Consider the following 19493-nt stretch of genomic DNA (forward strand, 5'->3'; position numbering starts at 1 on the left):
CTGTGTCAACCTACTGTTGGTGGCTTTGCTGGGCCCTGTTGAGCTTCTGCATCTGAGGTCAGTCTCTTCAGCTCTCTTCCCAGTCTCACTTCCTCCAGTGCTGGGGGGACTTGCCAGCCCAGTGCAGGGCCTTGAGTGACAGCTTCCCCGACTCCCTTCCTGGCTTTCCCGCCTGTTGCTGCACCCCAGGAGAGGCGAGGTGTTCCTCAAACCCGGTCTTGGAAGAGTTTGCAAATGAGATGCTGGGTGTGGGTAGCTCTCAGTAGCGCCATCTGGGCACAGTGACTCTGTGAGAGAAGGAGTCTCTCTTAAGTATCAGTGCAGACATGTCTCTTCCTTACAACCTCTGCCTCCTCCAAAAATGTCTGAGGTTATCTACAGTACAGACATGACACAGAGCAAGTGCTCAGAATGATCTTGTGATAGTAACTTCTTTATGAGGTTACAGGTTGTATAGGCAGAGTAGGATTGGACAAGCTTAAGGGGATTTCAGGGAACTACAAGTGAATGGTGATAATGCTTTTTTTTTTTAAAGACATGATAATCCACCTGCAAAACAAAGGAATTCTACTAATCTTTTCGCAAAAGTGCAGTTTTCCAACCAGATCTTTGTATTGGGCTGGTGGCTTGGTAAGTCATGAGTTGAGTAGAGGGATGGCTTTGGGCAGAGTTGAGAATCTCAAGATCCCCTTTGAAAGCTTGTTAATTTAGTCAGCTCTGCATGTGTAAACAATTTCAGCATGCTTTCTGGGTGGGTTTTAAAATTTATTTTTAATTTTTAAATACAGTTTTTGATGCATATCTAGCGTAGTTTTATTTTGCTATTTTTAACTGCTTTCTTTTGCTTGCATGAGCATTGCTTGATGCTTTACTCCATGTTATATTGAACCCCAGACAGGGGAAAAATAGCTGCACAAGGTAGCAGTGAAGTAGAAAATCTTCTGAAGGCTCAGTGGGGCACAGAGGAGCATAGAGGGAGAGCAGAGGATGGCCAGAAGAACTAGGTTACAGCTCGTAGGTTAGCATTGATGAAACTGAAACTCCTCTCCTGGTTGAAGCTGTTAGTAGCAAGTTTGTGGGATGAGATGTGTAACACGGTCCTCCTTGAGCTTCCCTATATAGGGCCTTCCCCTGGCCCTATATTTGGGAAAGCTGTATGCAGTTTTGAAGCTCAGTGCAACCATTGCAGTGCCTTGACATATGTATTTTTTTAAATGGATAGCAGAAGGAAGTCTTACACGTTTGCATGTTAGATGTGCCTGTGTTTATAACATTGAAATTAGAGGTGGAGAAGCACTTTCATAGAATCATAGAATCATTTGGGTTGGAAAAGATCTTTAAGATAGAGTCCAACCGTAAAATTTTTCAACATGCCACAAGGATAAACATCATTCTTGGACTCTATGGGGGAAATTGCTGGTTATTGGGTTTGCCCTTTTTATAGTCATGAAAGTGTCCGGGTGCATTGTGATTTTCTTGTCTAAAGCTTCAAATGGGAGCTTTTTCAGCTGAATGTGTGGTGATGATTATGATGAGATCCTTTGTGATATCTCATAAATTCCTGAGGTGAAAAGAGGTTTTGCTGTCTAGGAACTCATCATGGTAGTTTGTTTTTAAATAGGCAGGAGTAAAGTTGGTGTGTTTTCCTTCTTTCTTTTCGACTGACTTCTGTGGGGGAAAAAAAACTATCAAGAAGCTATGAGAAATGTGAGAGCCCTTTCTGTAAAATCCTACCATTAAAAGATGGCAATATTTTGAGTACTTCCAGCTAGTTACAAGTCTTTTATCAAAGTGTTGTCTTTGCAGATTGTTTCTGTGCTCTGCATGTGTGTCTGTGTACTTAAACAGAGCAAATTATAACAGTGAGGGAAGAAAGGCATCCTTCAGTAGGTAGCAGTGCAGCGCCGGCTGTGTGTACACGCTGGGGACTGCGGGGTCACATCCTGGGCCACTCAGGGAGGCAAGGGGAAAGGAAGGCAAGGGGGCAAATCAGTAGAAGGAGGAAAAATTAAAAACAAAGGAAGGGAAGCATTGGGTGTGGGGGGTTGCTTCTGTTAGCGATGCGTCGAACAGCAGTGCTCGTACCCAGAGGATCCGGAGTAGGGGCAGTGTCTCTTTAAAAGCAGTAGGGGGTTGGAGCTGGGGGAGTGCTCACAGCAGTAAGTATAACACAGCTGTGCTCTGTTTATGCTTAGGCTACAATAAAAAAGCTATAAAATGTGAGATGTCATAGCTCCACTTTGCTTTATTTATACTATTTCCTCTGAGCTCTGTCACACTGCACATTCATCTGCTAAGTTGCAGCAAGAATGGAGATTAAAATATCACAGCTCAAAATAGGAGTCAAGCGGAAGAAGATTCATCATAGCCCTATTAAAAAATATGTAAATATGGGAATGAAGTCATTTTAAAGCTGTATGGCTCTCCTCCTCAGTGGGCTGGGGAAAGCTGTGAGTGATGCGCGATGCAAGTGACAGATTTATGGGACTTGTTCTTCTTTCTATTTTTCACTCCATTCCACCAAAATACTTTTAAGATTAAAAATATCAATTTGAATTGCAAATTTTCTCTATGCTATATATATTTTTTTAAAAAAGGTTTTCTTCTTAACCATTGCCTAAACTAATAACAGAAAGAAATATTATTCCCGATTAAAAGGGGTCGGAAGCATAGTCTGGGTTGAACTTGCAGTAGACAAGATTTGCTCTTCTAGGGAGCTTTTCATTCAAGGTCCTCAGAGCACTCTACAGGCATTATGTCAAGCCTCTCGTGTCCTCCAAGATAAAGGCCTGCCTTACCCTCCATACACCGAATACTTGCAGCTGCAGTTTTCAGAAAAGCCCTGTGGTACCCAAACCACAGTATTTTTAATGGAGGTTTGTTCCTTTTCTCCCCTGCAGCTATTTTGAAAATAGAGCTGGGGTAAGAACTCCGAAGTCCCAATTTCTGATTGCTTTCCATAAGTGCTGTGCAAAGAGAGCTCCCTCCGCTAGCAGGAGCAGTGCTGTTTTGAACTGTGCAGCGAGTCTGTGGTCTTTGATGTGGTCAAATTTGGGTACGAGTTTTCCCCTGGAAGAACAAAGCACAGATGTTACAAGATATTTGAGAAATGAGGGATTTTAATTAATACCCTGAAGATAGAAGAAAGCCACCAAGACGTTTCACCCGCGTTCAATTCTGAAGCCTGGTTTTGAATAGAGGAGGCAAAATGTGCTGCCACTGTATGGGACTGTGTTTTGTAGGTCAGTGTGGGCACAGTGCAAGGAGAGGAAAGCCAAAGGGGAGCCAAGGGAGAGAGAGGGCTGCCCTGCCAATGCTGTTTCCTGTGATTCCAGTGTGAGCTGAGGGGCTGTAAGAAAAGCTGGAAACTCCTTGATGCAAAGTGACCAAGACAAAACAGCGATTGTGTCTGCATAACCTTTGCAGCCATTGAGTTGGCCTGCCCTTGAAGAATTTCAGACATCTATCCACCCAAGTAGGATCACCCTTCAGCTTTTGATCAGCAACTAAACAGTATGGAGAAGTTTCATCCAAAGGCAGATTAAAATTGATCATTAAAGGTGGTAGAGAAATACTAGCTTTCCTCTTTCTTCTTTCTTAAATGATGGTATAAAAACACCAGAAGTTAAATATTTTAGTTTGTCACCAAAACTTAATTGACTTGCATCCTTATAAATTGGTGTTTGGTGGATAAACAAAGATTCAGCTGAGCAAGACCAGGTCACCCACCTGCCCTGTAACCATATCAAGTGCATCACTGAGAACTGAAGGAGTCGGGCTGCAGTTTAGTCTCCAATGATCTTATTCCTGGGACTGCCAATACACCTCATAGCTTGTGCGAACTGAAGTGCTAGTGCAAGTGAAAAGTTATCCCCTAAGAAAGAAGCTAAACCAACCTACTTCTCATGGCACTTGGATTATTTCCTGGAGTGGTGGCTTTCCCCTGATGACTACTTTCAACCTGTCTTCTATGTCAGTGTGTTGGCAAGAGTAAGGAGGAGAGCCCTTGGGGGTTTGGGTGGGGTTTGTTTTTCTTTTTTTTCTTTTTTTTTTTTTTTTTAATTTGATGCTGTGAAATTCAGGAAAAGTCAGGAATTTTTCTTAACTACTCCCACGTGTGATTCTGGAGTAGTCCTGGTATATATTGATTTATTCACTAACTTCTTATTGACAGCAGAAAAGACAGAGATTTCCTTGATAAGTTACTTCTGTGCCATGCGTGTTTGAGCACTGCTGCTTCTGGCCGAGTGCCGCGCTCTCAGTACTTTTGAGTTGTTTAACCTGGGAAGAGCTGTGGATAGAGGATGCTAATACCCTTCAAGCAGAATAATAATTGCTTGTCTCTTTATAAGGTGCTGTACTCAATCACAGCTTATGGTATGAGTATCTAGGAAATGATCTGCATTTATGAACATGCAGCCTTCTCTATAGTGGGTGCACGGGTACCTTGCTGTGTTCATCAATGTGGTGATTATTCCAGAGCACCTTGCTTAGTGTGGGATGAGAGTAACATTGACTTGTGCAGAGTTTTGGTGGGGTTTTTTTGTGTTTGTGTGCTGTTGTGGCATGTCAGTATAAGCCTATTAATGTGATAACATTGATGTCTATTGTGTGGTACTTTCTTAATGCAGCTATAGTCCTGTAAGCTAAAGCAAGCTATAAAAATATAATTGAGCTTGACATATTCACAACTCTTTGAAGCACCTGTAGGTTGTAGTGTACTCGCAAACAGTGATCCTCCTTCTCTGAGGTCACTTGTCCTTTTTTTTCTTTTTCTTCTATTTGGTTTCGCTTCAATTAAATGATGAATTATTTGGCGGAGGAACTAAGAATGACATTTTTCAAGACACAATATGAACTATAAGGCCAAATCCTATTTCAAAAATGACTTGGGAATAATTTAGGAACCTAAGGCTTGTTGGAAAACAATGGATTTGGACAAAAAAAGTGCTTTGTAATCTCTTTTTTTGGTAAAATTTATTGCCTAAGCTACAAACGTTCAGGATGTATGTGTTATTTCATTTAGCTAATGTTTTATTTGATCTATGTTTCTTGAAGGAAAGGTGTTGATATATCACGAGAAAAGGTAGTACTTTCAATATTGTGATATCTATTCAGCAATGGGTCTTCTGGTGGGGACCTATTAAGTCCTGTTGTATTTCAAGGTCCAGACAGGTTTGGAAAAACATCTGTCCTTTCGTTAAGATGGTGGTGGGGAGAAAACTCATGAACTGAAATTGCATTCTAGAGTGATTCTCAGAACTCTTTGAAAACCAGACTCAACTCATGCTTTCTCAAGTCAATCAAATTCTTGGTTCCTTCCAAAATCTTACCCTTGCATTTCTAAAGTATATGTCTGGCTATGTATGTAACCTGAAGTATTGTATTTGTTCTGCGTGCAGTGCTGTGGAGTTTAATGTTTAAGAACTGTAACTTTTTTTTCTTATAATCAATTAATTTCTTTAATATACAAGATGAATTTTTAAGAATAAAATACTGGTGTTACGTTAACATAGCTAATAATAGATTTTATTGCAAAAGAATAAAAGTCAATCTTGACAGGTTGAGATTATAAATATACATCATAAATATCAGTGAGTTCTGACTTTTAGATTTAAGTCATATACTTCTCTATACATATATAGCTTCACAGGGCTGTCTTATTGATTGATTGGATTTACATATGAAATCCTCAAAGTATTATGCAAAGTTTAAGAAGTGCAGCTATGATACATTTGGTTAAAATTGGAAATTAACTTTGGAATTAGTTCCTAAATTTGAACATCTTAGCCCAGGCAAGAATGTGATTTAATTATTTGGGAGTCTTTTAAGAAAGTCTTAAACTGTGAATTCAGTTGATTATGAGAACCCAATTTGAGGCTAAGCTATATTGACAGTTTTTATGATATAACCAAGTTCTTGTTTCCCCATAGTAATCTGTCCAGTTGATATGACCCACAGCTGTTTTCTTTGTTGGAATCCAAGCAAGGAAACATTAGGTAAGAAGTCAGAATTGCTACATGTCTCTTCCTTGCTAGCAATGTCAATTTGCAGCCAAATGCAGTACAGCTGGGCTATGCTGAATAATAAAATACAGGTAATCCAGTGAATCCACTAAAGGATTAATATTTACAAAACATAAGGCTCTCCCAGGCGTACTATATCAGTTTAGCTAAATATGGAAGACTATTAAAGCTTGACAATACAACAGGGTAAGTCATTTGCTATCAGTTACATTTTAATGAGACTGTTTCCTAATGCCAATTGGTTGACACTGATGCTTCACAGCCTTTACAACATTTATTCAGTATATTTAGTAACAGTCTTAATACTTGCTACACTGAATATCAAAATTGCTACTAGTGCTGCCCTGATTAGTTTTTTTAAAAAGCAAACAAGAATACTTTTTTAGATATTTTTACAGTAAATTTTTCCAAAGCAGCATATTCATACAGTATTGTTGATCCTGTGGATGTTATTAAATGGACAGATTACAATGTTTTTACCCATTTCAGTGGTTTCTCTCTCTAAAGGAGTAAGCCTTTAAAACTGTCTAAAGTATCATTAGGTTAATGATTTTCAAAATGGCTGCACTGTTAAAATGTGTATGTAAGTTAAAACCGTAAAAATAAAATTATAAAACTTTCCCTCTTTATAGACTTTTTTGAGACAATTGCTAAATCTGTGTTTTTCCCTTATAAATACCATTGTATTGAAAGATGTAGAAGAAATTTATGGAATAGGTTTTATGTTCATTTTGAAATAGGTACATTAGCAACTAAAAAGGTCAAAAATTGTTTTTGACTTTCCTAAAATAAGCACCAGTCAATTATGCCTGTAACGCTGCCATGTTTCGACAGCACCAGAAATCTGATTCCGTCCTCTGTAAAGATTTGAATGCTGTGGGATTTCTTATTGTCCCGTTACCATGTATGACTTTCTCTCTGAAGCAGTCCTATAAAGCATAAGGCTGTGCTGACTGTGGACATGCATCTTGCTCGGAAGAAGTAGAATCATGGAATCATAGAATGTGTTGGGTTGGAAGGGACCTTTAAAGGTCATCTAGTCCAACCCCCCTGCAGTCAGCAGGGACATCTTCAACTAGATCAGGTTGCTCAGAGACTCATCAAGCCTGGCCTTGAATGCCTCCAGGGATGGGGCCTCCACCACCTCTCTGGGCAACCTGGGCCAGTGCCTCACCACCCTCATTGTAAAGAGCTTCTTCCTAATGTCTAATCTAAACCTACCCTGCTCTAGTTTAAAACCATTGCCCCTCGTCCTATCGCTACATGCCCTTGCAAACAGCCCCTCCCCAGCTTTCTTATAGGCCCCCTTCAGATACTGGAAGGACTATAAGGTCTCCCTGGAGACTTCTCTTCTCCAGGCTGAACAACTCCAGCTCTCTCAGCCTGTCTTCGTAGGAGAGGTGCTCCAGCCCTTTGATCATCAGAATATCCATGTTTACTGGTTAGCGTTTTATTCTTGTTGCCAAATTAAGTGTAAAGTTTAAACTATCTTTTTTACATTGATTCACTAGCACTTGTGATTCCTTGTAGGGGAGGAGGGGAGGAAGGAGGGTTGTCTTTTGTCTTCTCATTCTCTGCCTCTAGGAATACAGGTACTTTTGTTTTGGTAGACTGTGTATCTAGCTGGTCATGAGGTGGAGACCATGCTCTGTCCTTAATCTGCATCTCTTGCATGGCAGGTTGCAGGTCAGGAGGTCTTTGTTCCTTCCTGAAGTTTTCTGTGATTTCAAAGGTGGCCTTCTGTACTTAGTGATTAGCTCAGTCTTTCACAGAATGACAGTTTCTTGCAACCTACCTTTGGTTGTGTTGGTTAGTAGCTTACATCTGTCTTCATGTCTGCTTAGCTGCACTGGATTCTTCCCTCTTCTATTCCGCCAACCCGTGTTGAAATGAGCAGCACTTAATGCACAACTTCTGTTTCCTCCCTGCCCACTCCTGGGTGGCTTAGATGTGGACAGGTCAGATGAGGGACTGTAAATCCTTCCCCAGCCACTAGACGTGGTCCGGCCCTGTATGTTTCTGCATCTTGTGTTCTAATGCCATAATTACATCCATATTATATATTTTAATGTGGGCCTCTGCTGGCTACCCACAAAAATTAATTGAATAAGAGCAAGCAAAGAAGCTAAACTGGAAGCTTCAGGCTTAATGTGGAGTTGGCATCCAAGTCAATAAAAGGGTCCATTTTCTTTTTTTGATGTATTTGCAGCTCCCATAAGCAGGAAAGAACATGCCTCCCTCGTTAGCTTTTGAGGTACGCTCGCTAGCCGTAATTGAGGAACTGCAGGCAGTGGTGGCGCAACTGGTAATAAAAGTGGATGGATAAATTTGCCTGGTGCCTGAAGCTGCCTGGCTGCTGTCCCACCACTGCCCAGGAGCACCCTCATTTAAATTATGAGATCCTATAGTGGCCACACATCATTTTGGGGACCACACAGATGTGGGTTCCTTGAATGCAGCAAGTGATCTTTCTGGCCAAACCAGAGGGGTTACAGAGCAGATCCAAACACTTAGCAGTTAGTGAGGATGATTTTGGGGGAGGAGAACCTTTTAAAACTACAGTTCTACAAAATTCAGTAGAGAAAATGGAGTAAATGACATTACACACTACTCACCTGCAACCCCTGCAGAGACAATGAGTTTACACTTAAATTTACAGCTACCAAGGATAATGAGGAGCAGTAACTACATGACTGTGCCCCGGAGAAAGAAAGAAAACCAAAGATAATGTACTACTTACTAGCTAGCCTAATGATGTCTATGAGACAGTACGCTATTAGTCCTACCATGTGCAACAGTTTATTGAGGGAGAGAGAGAGAGGCTCTCTGCCTCCCTTCCTCTCTCTCTCAATGGAGTCACAGTTACATCTTATCTAACCTGTTTTAGTTAATGAGAAAAAGATAGATCCTTCCTTTGGATATGGCGTGGTGGGGGTTTTTTTTTGGTTTTTTTTTGGTTTTTTTTTGGTTTTTTTTTGTTTTTTTTTTGGTTTTTTTTTCCTTTGTCCAGAAAACATCACGGTTATGTTTCAGGAAATAAATAGAGTGAGAGTAAATTTCAACTGAATTTATTTAGCTGGAGTTTTCACTAGCAACGTGGGAACACAATGTCAGACTGCAAAAATAAGCAAATAAATAAAAACAAAGCTGCTATTCTAGATCAGCAATCATATTTAAAAAAAAAGAGGTAACTGTGTTTAAATATTTTATTGACTTCTTTCCTACTGCAATTTTTCTGGTATAAAAGGATGAATAGCAAAATATTATGTAAGTATCTGGGACAACTTTCTAGTATTGCAAAAGATTATTGCCAGAATATCATGATGCCAGGTTACCATGTTTCTGTATTTCTTAATTACACTTTTTACTTGGTTTTGATACCTTTGTTCAAAGAATCCTTAATGCATTAATAGTATTATTCTTATTGTGAGTGGTAACAACAATGCTAAAATAATTACTTGTGTTGCAGTATTTACTTGGAGATGTTGTCTCTTACTAATTCAAGTCCAAAGACTTTTAACATCAATGAGAATCTTTTCACTCTGACTTCAGAGATTTGAACCCTGCCCTATGACAATATTCAGATATATTCTTATTGCTATTGGTTATGCTACTGTTCACTCTGATAATCATCATAATTTATAGATTCATCATACTTGCTTATAATTAAACTTTATTTTCAGAAGTATGATGATAATTGGATTTCTCACTCAAGACAACTGCTGACATCAGTGCAAGAATAACAGCATAGAGCTGAAGTCAGGTAACACATAAGTATAAGTTGGAGCTGTAAGGTCAGAAATGTGGCCATGGAAAGTGTGGCGGCAGTGCATTGCCTTGGAAGAGGAGCTGCAAGAGAGACCTGCTGAGCAAGGAGCAGTCTGGAGCAAATTAATGCTGAGGGTGTGGGGTGTTTACTGCCCCTCGTTTGGGCGCTGTTCTTTTTTTATAGGGAGGCACAAGCCAAGATTCACTGTGACAGAAAGAAAAATAGAAGCAGCACTAGGGTTTAACAGAAATAGTGATACTTCAATACCATGTAGTGTTTTTTTCTTCCCGAAATTACAGGTTAAAACACCCAAAGGACAACAACTAAGCATATTGTGAAAGTACGTGGGTACTGGGGCTCATTGTCTCTTGCAAAAGCGAGATGCAATCCATCAGCTGTTTGGTGGTGCTTTGCTTTTTAGATGGCGGTGGCTCGCACCCAGTTGTGGCTCTGTGGCTCCCAGCAGGAGGGACCATGGTGTCCCCTCTCAGGGGCCCTGTCTCCCAGCTCTGGGCTGGGCTTGGCTTCTGGACAGCTGTTCAAGGGGGTTCAAACAGACTTGCTAAAGAATGCTAATACTTTGCCTGCAGTGAACATTTCACAAATATTTCTCAGTCACTGGAGAAAGCATTTCAGGATATCTTACTCTTATTGCATTTGCTCTGGTTCTGTTTCTCTTTGATAAACGTTGCTTGCATGAGTGGACTGTAGGCAGAATTGTGGCCTTGATGCTGATTGCTGCTTCTTTTGTGAGGAAACAGGTGGCACCAAATCTTCCTTTTCCTATTAGAACCATCAACTTCAGGGGACAGTAAACTGCATTTACTCAGAACTGCAGTAAACATCTTCCTTGGCAGGGAGTGAAAAGCAGGGAAGAACTAAAAATATGTGAGTCAGGATTCCTCCTCCTTGGGTTTGCTGGGCTGAGGCAGCTTTGTGCAACCCATAAAGGCTAAAAATTCAGTGTAAAGGCATTGCTAAAAAGGTACTTTCTGCTTATCAGTGAACTGGAAAAAGTGGAATGACTGAATGAAGTTATTTTATATCGATTAAGGGGAATATATTGAAAGTAACGCTGTAATAACTGCTTAACAAATGCTATTTTTTAAATAGAGATTTCATTACTAAGGGGTAAAATACAGTTGTCACCTCTTCTTCTTGACTTCAGTGAGGCGTTCGACACGGTCTCCCACAACATCCTCGTAGGGAAGCTTAGGAAGTGTGGGTTAGATGAAGGGACAGTAGGGTGGATAGAAAACTCGTTGAAAGAGATTGCTCAGAGGGCCGTGATTAGGGGCACAGAGTCCAGTTGGAGGTCAGTGGCGAGTGGTGTTCCCCAGGGGTCAGTACTGGGTCCAGTCCTCTTCAATATATCAATGACCTGGATGAAGGGATAGAGTGCACCCTCAGCAAGTTTGCCAATGGCACAAAGCTGGGACGGGTGGCTGACACACCACAAGGCTGTGCCGCCATACAGAGGGACCTGGACAGGTTGGAGATTTGGGCAGAGAGGAACCTTATGAAATTCAACAAGGGCAAGTGTAGGGTCCTGCACGTGGGGAGGAATAACCCCACGCATCAGTACAGGTTGGGGGCTGACCTGCTGGAGAGCAGCTCTGTGGAAAGAGACCTGGGAGTCCTGGTGGACAACACGATGACCATGAGCCAGCAGTGTGCCCTTGTGGCCAAGAAGGCCAATCGCATCCTGGGGTGCATCAAGAAGAGTGTGGCCAGCAGGTCGAGGGAGGTCATCCTCCCCCTCTGCTCCGCCCTGGTGAGGCCGCATCTGGAGTACTGTGTCCAGTTCTGGGCTCCCCAGTTCAAGAAGGACAGGGAACTGCTGGAGAAGGTGCAGCAAAGGGCTACCAAGATGACTAGGGGATTGGAACACCTCTCTTATGAAGAAAGGCTGAGGGACTCGGGTCTCTACAGTCTGGAAAAAAGACAGCTGAGGGGGGATCTTATCAACACTTATAAATACTTAAAGGGTGGGTGTCAGGAGGATGGGGCCAGGCTCTTTTCAGTGGTGCCCGGGGACAGGACAAGAGGCAATGGGCACAAACTTGACCACAGGAACTTCCACCTAGACATGAGAAGGAACTTCTTTGAGGGTGGCAGAGCACTGGAACAGGCTGCCCAGAGAGGTGGTGGAGTCTCCATCCCTGGAGATATTCAAAACCCGCCTGGACGCATTCCTGTGCAACCTGCTTTTGGTGACCCTGCTGTGGCAGGGGGGTTGGACTAGATGATCTCCAGAGGTCCCTTCCAACCCCTACCATTCTGTGATTCTGTACTATATATATGAAGAAATCTGTGCGTCCTGTACCAGTTTTATCGTTGACACAGTAAGCACCTCAGGCTACATTGTATTTATGATGTTGCCACGTCATCCAAAGTACAGTTAAACATTTGGCGTACTTAGTTTATAATAATAAGCAAGACTCTTTTCCCTGACCTTTTTGATATATGTAGAGAATAAAACACCTCAATAAAATGAGGTTCCTGTAGACAAATACTGTATTTTTAGGGGTAGACCAGATTAAGAGAGGATTAAACATTCACATGTATCATGTTGGATACAGATTTATAAGGTGTGTGTTTCACGGTATATGCCAGCCACTAGTTGCCTACATTGGGAAGAAGTTTCCTGTATGACTAGGTTGTGACATGAATGCAGTATACCTGATACCTTACACTTCTGAGCTGTTGGATTCTGGCTGCTTTTAGGATACTGGAATGGGAGCTACTTGGTCTAGTGACTATTGCACATCTTTACTTTTTCTTTTAATTTTCTCAATAACAAAATTTTTTCATGAGTTCACATAGAAATCTTTGTTAGCATTAGTTACCAAAGATATAGCAGTATTATTATCAGTAGCAGATTTTTTTTATCCTGGTTTTCTTTTTTATTTGTCTCTGCATCTGTTTGCTATCAATCTCATACTAAAATACAAACAATGATAGTGTCGAGTCCGTTTGCACTTGCCTGTATGGATGTGCCAAGTACTTACGGAGGAGCAGTGCTTGTGCACGTGCTTTTCTTGTATTGTCTCATTAGGTAGCATCTGGGATGACATGAACTTTACTTCAGTCTCCAGATGCTAACCATTTGCTTTTAAAACACGGGTGAATATTACAAACTGAGAAAGTAAAAGCTGTCCTGAAAGAGACTGTGGCATCTAGGCATGTTAAGTCTGACTCTGAGCTTTGAATTCTCTCAGTCTTTTTTTGAAAATTGCACCACTAACTCTTTATGAAATATAAAGCTTACAAATGGTAGGTGTGTAAAATAGTGGTTATTCAGCTTCCAGATAGTAGTCTGCTACAGTTTACAAGCAGTCCTCAGGATGTCCTTGCCTTCTGATTATGTCCACTGTTAAATGTACAGAGGTACCAGCTAGGCTGCCTTTTTGGCTATTCCCTGAGCAGGTGAAGTCAGCAGTGTGCATTTATGACAAATGATGTGATAGGGAGGGGAAGCGATAGGGCAATATCTTCACTAAGAATGCTGAGGAGCCCGTTCTGCATATTGGGGTGCCATCACTGGAGAAGTGGTATCCTGACCAGAGCCTGTATTTACCAGCTCATGGTCCTTAGCACTTGAGATGCTTCTCAAAACTTGACTCCTGGTCTTGCCAGTCACCCTGTTCCTGAACAGGAAAACAAGCATTATCCATGTTTGGTCTTAGACGATGCACATCGTACCATTGCAACACTTTGCCTTTACTGATACCGTACATATTGCTCTGCTACAGAGAAGTACAGTGTAAAACCAGAAGTGGGTAAACTTGTTTGGTTAAACCAGCCTCTTGAATCTTTATGATGTGGTCAAAATATTGATGAAGTTAAGAGCAAAACTCAAAATCCTTCACTTACACATATACTGCTTCATTTGGAGATATTCAGGAACAGAAGAAAGGGTGCCAATGTTAAAAGTGATTAATAAATTAACTAATACAACCCAGGGCTGTAAGTCCCACCCTCTGTGCTGATCAGGGAAGATGCGAACTGTTACAGCCTCCAAGCAAGGGGGTCTCTGCTCTTTGCTCTAAGCTGTAGCTGCTCGTGCTTTCAGTTTGAGATCCCTAGTCCAGTCTCCAGTGTGTTGACCAAGAGAGTAGCTGTCATACTCACATGAAGCAAGAACAGCCTCTCTTGCAATGTTTCTGGCCTGAAAACAGAGAGAGAATATTTAAAATCTCATGAGAGAGAGCTTGTCCTGATAAGCTCTCCTCTGTTAAGAAGATGTGATGGTCGAGCGAGCCGTGGGAATGGACGGGCAGCTTTGCGCAGGAAGTCTTGGAACAGAAATCGTCCATGCCCAGCAGTGAATTTGAGTTTCTAAGCAAAGTGGTGCTCACGTAACACCTAAATTGCTCAGAAGAACAGAAACAGGCCCTTAAAAAAACGCACTAAGATTGTGTAATGAGAAGATACCAGGAAACAGCCATAGTGGAGAAAAAGATCTTTCTGACTACAGCCACTAGTAATTGAGAGGTATGCTGCCATTAATCGCCCAAAACGTTTTGTCCTGGCTGCTGTTGCTGCCAGACCATTGCTTCTCTGGGAGCAATCCCCCAGGAGGACCAGCTTTCCCAAGCAGTGACGTGGTCCTGGTGATTAGATCAGTGCCATTGCTTGGCTGAGTTCCAATAACTTGTATTTGGACCAAATGCTGTGATTTTTAATTTATTTATTTTTTTAAAATATGCTTTACACTACGGCTGTGTATTTGCTAAAGCTGGGATGAGTTGGTGGCTTCTGGATGCCTCACTGGGGAACAGAAGTGGAGACAGCTAATCTGTACCAATTCAGTGACAGCAGAAGCTGGTTGTGCATAACAGCATCCAGGTACTCCAGGCAGCATGGAGACAAATCTGCATGTTTGGGTATGCAGTCATATGGCTGTACTTGTTTCCCAAGACTTTTTTCCCCAGAGTTGTTAATCCAGGGTGACAGATAAGGATGAGTACGTATTCTTTACCTTTCCTGTCAGTAGAGCAAAAGAAAGGCAAGAAGTTGTATGCAATGGGATTCTCCCTAGCATGGGCTGTTTACGTCCCTATTAGTTCTTCTGTAATTAATAAAGAAGTGTAGTGTTAAAAATGGTGACATTTTGGATAGGTGCCAGGCTTTCAGGTTAATTTAAGACTATCTTTTCATTATGAAGAGAGATTAAATTTCTTAGAGATTTGCTGCTGTCACCAGTACCCAAAACCAGTAAATAGCTGAATTCAGAGGAGCCTTCTCTTGCAACTGCCTTTCCTTTAAAAGTACGTTAAGTTCAGCATGCAAAATATTGTGGGAAAGTTGGCTTTCATCTGTTGACACTGTTTAACATTCAGGATTTATGATGGTTTCTTGTGTGTAAACACAATAGGCATTTTATAAATTGGATTGTTCGTAGAGTAATAAAAGACGTAAATGATATTGTTCCTACGGTTACATTATATAAAATATATAACCAGCTGCTGAATTTGTAGTACAGAGACCTGTCATACTATCTTTCTTTTATGTGCTGTGGGCTAGGTGCATCACTTATGTAACTTCATTTACTCCAGCAGCTTACTTCTGGAAATATTATTGCCTGTAGTGGCTATGAAAAGGAGTTACCTACATTTTGCAGTACCAAAGGCGGTAACGGCAATTTTCCAGAAGCCTTGAGATCTGCATGTGATTTGCATAAAATATAGCATGTTTGCATGTTTTTTTCATCGCAGATAAATGTATGCTAATAAGGTATGTATTAACTAGATGGATGTATACTAATATTATTTGTTTCATCAATAATCATTCTGTGACTTGTGCTTTCTATCCTGTGTGCCAGCATTTGTAACCATCATGTAACATTTAATTCAGAATTATTTGGGAGTCGGGGGTGGGGGAGGTGGGGTGGGAAGGGGGCGGGGGTGGTGGCATTATGTTTTTTCTCAGGTATTTTAAAAAATAAGTATCAAATAGATATTTGAGTGACCAAGAAAAATCTGACCTGCAACATTCCACTGTGTGTGAGAAGCACATTAGTAAAAAGATGATGAGGATGTAGCTGACACCAGTATCTGTGAAAGAATCTCTTTCTTGTAGTACAAACCAGAAATGACATTATCCGGCCTTTCTAAAGGGCATTTTAGCACTATCCCTGTGTTTCAAATCCTGGTTGAAGAGTGGATCAGCAAACAGTAATCAGCAGACGTGGATTCCAGGGAATGGGCAAAGCATCTAATGACTAAATGCAGTGATTAGTGAAGGTAGGATCAAGACAGGACTGTAATCCCCAGAACAACCAATATAACTTTTTTCTTTCCAAAGCTAGTTAATACCTTGCTCTTTTAATTATCCTAGCATCAGAGGGAAGTGCCATCTTCTACCTGGTTCTCATTACTCCAGCAGATGCATTAATTTAAATACTTCTGAACATATAAAACAGGCTTCTGAGCAAGAGGTTTCTTTATTTCTTTTCTACACATTTTTATGGCTCTCTGGGTTTTTATCCATCTTATAACCACTTCTGAAGTGTGCAGTTCTCTTCAGCTGCGCAGCGCTGGCGTCTGTTCAGGATGTCTAGGGTGGATCTGGCAGCTCTTGCGACAGTAGGGCTGACAGCCCTGCCCCAGGTAGCGGATCCCTAGAGGCACCAACCTGCAGTTGGATCCCCATCGCTAGATGGTGTGTTATCCAAGATCTGGTAGGAAACTCAGTGGCTTCACCTGGGAGAAGGTTTGCTTTTTCCCTCCATTCAAAACTTTTATCATGTGAAGAAAGTTGGGAGGAGCAAATTGATTCTACTGTACTTTTTTCCAATCCTGAGCAGCAATCTGAACAGCGTGGGGATAAAAAGAAGTGGAAGGGAAAGAGAAGTAGAGAAGCAGCAGGGGTAAGCTGTGGAAAGAGGGAGTTAAAGCAGTTGAGAGGAGTCATAGGGAATAAGTGCAAGAAATATATATGCTTGTTAAGCTCCTGCGGTTTCAGAGACTTTGTTGTCTTAGACTCATCTTACCTTTGAGCGCTTATTTTATTTTATTTTTATTTTATTTTAATTTTACTTAGTACACACCCCACCCCCCTCCCTCCAGCTGTATGGGGTTTGTCCTCCCAGGTCTTTTGGGGATAATGGTAGTTGTGATTAATACTGTGAATTGTTGTTGTTTGCTGTGAAAAGTAACGTTGATTTCAACAGGGATCTTAAAGTCCTGTTTCATTTCACTTACCATTTTGACTTTGAAAATTCATTTGGCATTGCTAATGCGAGCAGAGCATTTTTGCAGGAGTGAGAATACTGACCTCTTTTGCATTACTGTCTGAGAGGAATGGTTCTTTCTGAATTTAATATTTTATTTGTCAAAATGACTTGTCACTGAAAAGTTTACTCATAGCTCTTCCTAATCAAATCTTAAATGGATAATTATCATGGGTTTAGTTATTTTTGATGGCCTGCCCTTTGTCCTTATTGTTGTAATACTGGAAAAGAAAATGGAGTGCTTCTAAAAACCATGAACAATACAAACATAACAGTTTATTGAGGCTCAAGATTTTGATGCGTCATGGATGGTGTAGTCTACCTAGGGATCCTAGCCCTTATAGGAAACGGAAGGTATGAGGCACACAAGTGACTGTTTTGCTGAGACACTATGAAAGTGTATTAAAGTTTAAATTATGTTTGGCTTTCTGCCATTTGGAGGATGGAAGGACAATAATTTGTGTTTCTTTGGAAACAAACCCTTATTTCTAGCATGCAGGGAAATACCTGACTAGTTTTTCTCATAAACATCCATAAATAGTAGTTTTAAGTAGGAACTTCCTTTGCAGGAAATGAGGGCTGGTATGCTTGGGGAGGAGGACCACCACTTCATCCTTATCTTGACTGCTGGAAGTAGCTGTTAACATCATAGGTTTTGAGCTAAAAGGAAGGTATTGGTATAAAGCTGACCTTTGTATGGAATAAAAAACAGTTGCTTTTTAGTAAATGCCCTTTTTGATAAGGTCTCCTTTTTTCACACAGTGGATATATTTTAAATAGGTACTTCACTTATGGAGGAGTTGAAATAAGCTAAGACAGCTAGTAATCATTCTCACCCATTCTACGTGTGCCTGTTTGTGATCCTCTGCATACTGATACAGGCGTAGTCTGAAGGAACTTCCTTGACCACAAGATCAGATGGGGAGAAGTCAATTTTAGGTGCTTTTTTTTCCTGAGCACATGCTATAAATGTGCTGTGCTTAAGGGGACAACTGCACAATGGCTTTTGATGTGCAGTGCTTGTCTGGTGGCACTGAATCATAGTGATAGGTGACCTTGTGGACGATTACTTACTATGGTCAGCTGTAACCCTTCTCCCACCCATGATACTGCCCTGAGCCATAGTCTACCCTCCTGATGGAAAGAACTCCCTCCTACTTGTCACCTTCTTGCACTCACCTTTATTTTACATTTCTGCATTGCCTTTGAAACACAGGGATAGCAATTATTCATCCTGGAGCTCAGGTTCATTAATTTACAAGTGACTGAAGAGGTGCTGTATCTGATTTGTTTGCCTCTGAAGATACTGTCCTAAAATAGGAATGTGGAAAGCATGTCTCTCTTCCATTGTGGTTTACCCAATGTTTGGTATTTTTCTCTAAACTCGTATTTTTCTCTATTTACTGCTCAGTTTTTCCTTGCATTTCCACTTAAGATAATCATGTGTTGATGCCTAGTATGTAAATTGAATTTGAACAACAGAGGACTTGGTATCATTTTAGAAGTCATGTGTGCATCTCATGCTGATTTTTGAAGTTTTCATACTGGTGGGTATGACACTTGAGAAACCCTGGGCAAAAATGAATGTCAGGCTAAAATTTAAGGGCAGCAAGTTTTACACTGTCCTGCAGACGCATGTAAGAATTTAAATTATTTTTTTTAAATGCTTCTTGCTGCAAGGAGGTGGAAGAACCCTGGTAACCATCTTCAGATGCAGTACCTACTACAAAGGTAGGACCTGCAATTTTTTTTACCATGCTGACAGCCAGCTATATTTCTAGGAAAATGATATGCTCACACATGCAAGCACACAGAGGCACGCATACACACGCACAGGAGTTTTCACACAACTTCAGAGAGGAAGTTCTGCGCTACGAAAAAAAGGTTTTAATATCCGTAGAGAGCAAGAAAGCTGTGCAGAAGTCCTGCGGGAGACAATTCTTGCAGTGCATGTACAGCTCTTGCTTTGTATATGGTGAAGGGTGTCCTGTCCTGGAAGTCTGGATGGTGAGGTTTGAAGGTGGCAGTGAGGCGTGTGACCTGCAGGACAATATTGCTAGCTTCCTGCTCAGCCTGCATCCCCAGTAGATATGCTGTCACTATCGCTTCACACACAAAAAATTAGCAGTGGTTGCTGTTTATTTTTGCATGGATCTCAAGCTTTACAGCATTGTTTCCAAACCTGCCTGATGGACCTCTCTTGCTAGCAGAAAGGTCCCATTTGTTTATGAGGAAGGGAGAATGAGGTGCATGCAGAGGAATGGTGAGCTGCTGGACACCCCTATGAGTGCTGCCTCACCCACAGTGCGAGTGCACTGCTTGGAGAAGGTAGATAATAGTTCTTTAAAAGTTCATACTTTTCTGTTCTGGATGCTAGTTCAGGTGACTATGATAATCACAGATCTGTGGCTTCCAGCTTAGGCAAGAGCCCTCTGTTTCAAACCAATATTATCCTACGGTA

The 19493-nt window shown here is 41.2% G+C and overlaps 1 protein-coding gene across 22 annotated transcripts in view; it reads left to right on the forward strand.

Annotated features, from left to right (window-relative positions):
- SOX5 (SRY-box transcription factor 5) overlaps positions 1–19493 on the forward strand; it is a 656593-nt gene that overhangs the window by 107810 nt on the left and 529290 nt on the right. For 2 of the 22 annotated variants that reach the window (XM_074586351.1, XM_074586456.1), the window contains exon 1: positions 18713–18763. The exons of the other annotated variants lie outside the window; for them this stretch is intronic. The gene's annotated coding sequence lies outside the window, so the exon portion shown is untranslated. Of the gene's footprint in view, positions 1–18712; positions 18764–19493 lie in introns of those variants that run through there. 22 annotated transcript variants of the gene reach the window in all.

The sequence above is a fragment of the Larus michahellis genome, chromosome 1, assembly GCF_964199755.1.
Source record: "Larus michahellis chromosome 1, bLarMic1.1, whole genome shotgun sequence".
Taxonomy (NCBI): Eukaryota; Metazoa; Chordata; class Aves; order Charadriiformes; family Laridae; genus Larus; species Larus michahellis.